The sequence below is a fragment of the Rhagoletis pomonella genome, unplaced genomic scaffold (assembly GCF_013731165.1).
Source record: "Rhagoletis pomonella isolate Grant_MI unplaced genomic scaffold, Rhpom_1.0 Rhpom_scaffold_00006, whole genome shotgun sequence".
Lineage (NCBI taxonomy): Eukaryota > Metazoa > Arthropoda > Insecta > Diptera > Tephritidae > Rhagoletis > Rhagoletis pomonella.
In genome coordinates, this window is record NW_023458560.1 from 66,014,586 (window position 1) to 66,020,345 (window position 5,760).

Genomic DNA, 5,760 nt, shown 5'->3' on the forward strand with positions numbered 1-5,760 from the left:
GTGCATACATATTTTAATATGTACAGACATTGACATATATACCCTGCGGTGCAAAGCCAAAGCAGCCAGAAAAATACCAGTTCATTAACTAGTATGAGCTAAAGCGACAATTTCGAATAACTCATACGTTCAGCAACATCTGCCTTTGAATTGTCAAAGTAAAAAATCTAGATCTAGAATGCTACCAGTTTGCGTTTCATAAATAGTAGGGCGGTCCAAGAACAGTAAAGTCGGAATTGTAATGCTCTCACGCCCTGGGATTGTTCTATATAGAAAAAGAGGATACCTCTATTTTTTTATTTTGAAATCAAAAAATATTTAGAGGTCGCTCAAAGCGCTCAAAGTTTTACATGTATTTTTATATGGGAAAAATAAAATTTTTCATAGAAATGGTATATAGTTCTTGAAAATCAATACTTTTCGATCGGAAAGCTCTGGTTCTCTTCAGGATACTTTCAATAATAATACCCAATTGTTTATTTAACCATTTTTTAATACTAACGATTTTTTATTGGTCGCTCCATTAAATTTTTCGGGGTTTTTGTGGGTTTTTGGTGGACCTATAAATTATAGTTGCGATGAAAAAATGGTTTGAGCGACCTCTGAATATTTTTTGATTTCAAAATAAAAATATAGAACAATCCTAGGGGGTGAGAGCATAAAAATTCCGACTTTACTTTTTCACATGCATTTTGGACCACCCTAATGTACATACCTATGTCTAGTACATTTATGCCGCGGTGTCACCTTAGTTGGTTGTTTTTGTGCCTGCTATGACAGTACATAGCTTTTGTGTTCGATCCACATTTTTGCATTGCCAGCCAAAGACCCACCTTTGAGTAGGTATATTTTATTTGAAAAAAAACGAGCTTCTGATTAAATTGAATAAAATGTGTATATCTACATTGTTCCTTTACTAACTGCGAATACTGTATGCTATATTCGTAAATCCATTGGAATTTCCTTTCCGTCGTGTTTTAGGGATCTCGAGCCTAGAATTTCTTCTTGTATAAGCCCCCTCGGCAATAAAGACGACGCACAGTGGGAGACCCCTATTTGTTTTTTGGAAAAAATTAGAAGGAGTTGGCGTAGAGCTTAAATTTTTCATATGTAACTTTTTCATAAAAAGCACACGGTTTAAACTCGTAAAAGGCTCGTAAAGCACGTCAATTTACGAGCCTCGTAAAATAACTGTCAAAACTTGTATAGAGCTCTATTTACGAGCGCCGCGTAAATTTACGAGGCAAATTTGATGCGCAAACGACCTCGTAAACTGCAGTGTTGCCGAGGGGCCGAAGGTTTTATACTAAAATGAATGACAAAATACTGAAAACAAATGAAAAAATAAAAGGTGAATAAAATTAATAAATTTCATCGACTAACTGTATTTACATGGGTTTTCTGCTAACTCTCGCATTTATAATTATATTTTAGCTTTCATTCGAGCTGACGGGCTGTTACAAAAAATACTACGAAACAAAAATGTATTCACAAAACCCTTTTCAACCTGTCAAACAGTCACTTTACGCACCTATTTACACATTTACGAAAGGAGGTCGTTCGCGTAGCAGCCGCGTAAACTTACGAGTTTACACAGTTTAAGACTTTAGGAGTTTAAGGGAATCCCCTAGCTGTATCAGGACACTGAGGTCGTTGGCCAAGAAAGGCTATAGTCAATTTAATTAAGTATTAAGCGGAAAAATATCAATTTCTTTATATTTAATACTTCCGAATTTGATTTGGAGACACTCTCGAAAGACAAAGTAATCCCGAAAGCCAAATCGGATTTATAACGGAAATTCGTTCTAATATATGTACATCATCTTCTCGGCTTGCCGGAATGCAAACAAATATTCAGTATTATTTGCACCTTCCCGCAAGAAACTGCGAGCGAAGTATATACGGAGGCAGTACATAGGTATTGGAGCCATTAAAATTGACTGGTAAGAAACCAATCCTCTCTAGAGAGCCTCTATGAATTCAGCACACGACAAAACTTAATTCCTTTAAGCACCGAAATACCATGGATGTTTTGTTTGAGTTTACTTATATAGGGTGCATGAAAAGTGTATCAGCGACCCATAATTAAGATCTCTAACCACACCTTCGCAGATAGAGATGACGGACCATTTGTTCGTTGCTCACTCTTTGTTTTTCTCCCCGATTCTAACCCGACAATGACCGTTCTACCATTAGCGATCCGGCCTACCGGCCAGACAAAACTTCTTTAATAAACGTAAAATTTTTGTAACACTTCCTATTCTTCAACTCTAAAGTATGATTCGAGCTACGCGTTATTTTTGTGTAAAAATATCTTTAATATCTACCGCCTCTTGTCATAAGGCCTGCATGTAATAGATCCGCTCCCGACCACATAATAAACTATTACTATTACTTAATTTTGGATTTACTCCAATGCTCGTACATTTGAAAGTACTGACAAGCCGCATCCATATCTATACACAGCTAAGGCCAAGTTTGACCACTGTTCTTCAAAGTAACAAAAAATGATTGGCTTGTTTGTTTTTCACAGCTGCCGGGCGGCAATAGAAAACCTACGAGTGTACTTCTGCTATGAAAAAGTTTCTCACCAAAACAATTTGCCTTTGGGAGGTAGCATAAAACTGTACATTCCCCCATTTGTGTGACAAACCCAAAAAGCACAGCACAAATTGGAGTAGAAGCCTTACCACCAACTTACACTTCACCCGGTGGTCCTTACTACTTCCCTGCCGAATCTCCCTTACTTTAACAAAGGTGTGTCCGCCTTATGTAAGTAGGAACTTAGAATGTGCATTTGGTATCAGACATACTTTTAAGCCGCTGTACCAAGGTACGTAGAATGTAGAGCAGAGTCGCTCGGAGTAGTTATTTTGCAATTTACAACGTAAGGCGTCATCGGAGGTGTTCTTTTTATGCTATACTAATAGATGATAGAGGTGGGTAACTCAGCACTGTGCTGAGTTACTGTGCTGACTCTTAGAAATGTGCCGCACGCTCAGACTCACCTCCGAAAAAATTTGTAACTCAGTAACTCAGTTTATGTGCTGACAATGTATAGCTCAGTGTGCTTCAGTGTCGATATGGTAACTCAGTTGATGTGCTGACACTTGCATAGCTCGGTTCGGCTGCATTTTTTAGAACTGTGTCGATGTGGTAACTCAATTGATGAGCTGACACATTCACACAATACGATCTTCCAAAAGGTACCATAATAGATGGCGTCACGAGACTTACCATCAGTTGAATATACGACTACCAAATTTAACAAGAAGCAAGGCGAATAGCCCAGTTATGCATACTTGCACTGCTATACCCTTTTTACGTAAAAGTCAAAACCAAACAGAATTCTACATGTGAAGTGCTATGCGTTGGGTAACCGCTTACATGCATAGCCCATTTAACAGATTCTTATGTGACAACTCTCAAGCAAAACTAAGTAGGGAATTTATTCGCAAATGAACTCACCAGTTGAAATCAGGTTTCTAAAATTTTGCCGGCCAGCTACGAATAGAAGCTAAGGATAACCTTTTCTAAATCGATTTCGATTACTAACATCGTCAATAATTTCGATGCACATACCAATTGTGCGATAGCACACTTGTGCCAGCTCTCTGTGCTGACTCATTAAAGTGAGTTGGAGTTACTGAGTCAGCACACCAAAATTTACAGAGTTACCCACCCTTAATAGATGACATGCCATGATGACAATTTTTGGTACTAAAATCTGAAGGAAAACATTATTTTCTCAGTGGGAATTATGTTTTTTTTTTTAATTTTATGTATGTATGTGTGTAAGCATATTTGTATCTGCTCTTATTTAGAGCACTTGCGCCGTCCTTTGCCGTAAGCGGGTGTCAACTACGTACAGCGCGAGTGATCTACATACAATAGTTTGTATGTTTGTACCTACATATGTATGTACTCGGTTTTCTAACTCTAATTGACATTCGCTTTGTACTCTTATGAATGTATGTATGTATGTACTATACATAGGTGTTGTAACAAGTGTCCGTAATCATACATATCACAATGGCAAGCCCCACACCTCATTGCGCTCCATTCACCACAACTATTTGTTATTGTTACTACTGAGTGTTAAATTTTTACTTGATTACTCTTTGTCGTTTTTTGTTTATATTCACTCCCTTCTTTTTGATGGTGCACTTTTCGCAGCCAATTCACGAAGCAACTAGTATTTCAAGTGCTCCAACAATTGAATTGAGCGCCGCTTATAATTCTTATCATTTGCTCTCTCTGTAGACAGCTATTTTCACACTCTTCTTATTTTTTAGCTCATTACTTGACGATCGTTGACTGCTTTTTGGTGACATCTTTTGCTTAACATATCGCTTGCTGCGGTTCAATCGTCAATTACACCAGGGGCGGACCCAGAAGTGGGGGAATTAAGTAGGAAGCTGCTTATGCTCACATAGCCTCAGCTATTGGTGGATGATCTGATAGGACATCGTGCGATTGGTATTCGCATGATAAGGTCAGGAATCTTACCTGCTCCCTTCTGTATTAACAATCAAAAGGATGGTGAGATGGAATCATCTCAGCACTTTTTATCCTATTAGACTGCCCTGCCTTCGCGAGGCTAGGATGGCAACATTTTGACTCGCGTTTTCTCACTAACCTGGAGGAGCGCTCGGCTCGCGGCGTTTTGCGGCCTAAATTAATGTTCTCCGTCGAGTTTCGTGTTATCAGAAGGGAATATATTTAAATTGTCCAAGTGCGTCCCTTGTCTGGACCAATCACTATATCTTAATCGAATTTAACGTAAGTTGTCGCCACAACATTTTTCGCTTCTTTCCAAATTTCGTTGGTTACTTCAAAATCTGAGAGGCACCTGAAGGCACCTAAGTTTTAATTTAGATGATTTCCTTCATTTCGCCAGGAACTATTTGTTCAAGTGCGACTCCTGTGAGGAATAACTCTGCCTAGTTTTTCTCCTACCTAGATCCGTCAATGGTCAATGGTTATGGTATGATTATGCACACTTCGCATAACTTCGCACAACTTCGCATAAACTTCAAACTGTAATTTCGTATGTACTTTTCACGTATTTTGTTTGTATTCCATTACCCAGAAATTAGCAGAACATTTAAAATATTAGCAATCTGTTGAGTTTAGATTTTGCTTCACATTTTCTTAAGTTGCATCTTTATTGCACTGGTACAAATGGTTGTGCGAAGTTATGTGAAGTATGCATAATCAGACCTTTACATTGGTCAGTACTTGACGTCGCCTTTCGATTATTTGTATGCCCAACGTCTTATTTGTGCTCTCTCTCTCTCTTTTAAATTAAAAACCCAATCAGCTGGATTTGTACTTGTACTCTCTTGCTCTCTCTGCTCTTTACTATTTGTCTGTGTTATCACAAAATAATTTATTATTTCTTAAATTAGATTTCGACAACAATCCAAACAGTTTAGTTTTAAGGCGCATACTTCGAAATTCAATGTATGGATTTCTTTGTTGCTGTTGCGAGCGTATAGACGTATTAGGAGACACTCAGGGCTATCACGGAATCCATCGTAGAAAATCTACGAATTCGAATGCCTGCTACGAATACGAAAAAATTGCTATCACTGATTCCGAGTGAACTCGAAAATATCGTTGCCAGCTTCGAATGTTGATTCGAAATCAGCTAGTGCATAGGAAACAATAGACATTTATGTATGCCATTTTGCTCACGCTGCCCCAGCAATCGCAATGGCCGAGTGAGCATAGCACTAGACTGCCAATTGAGAGATC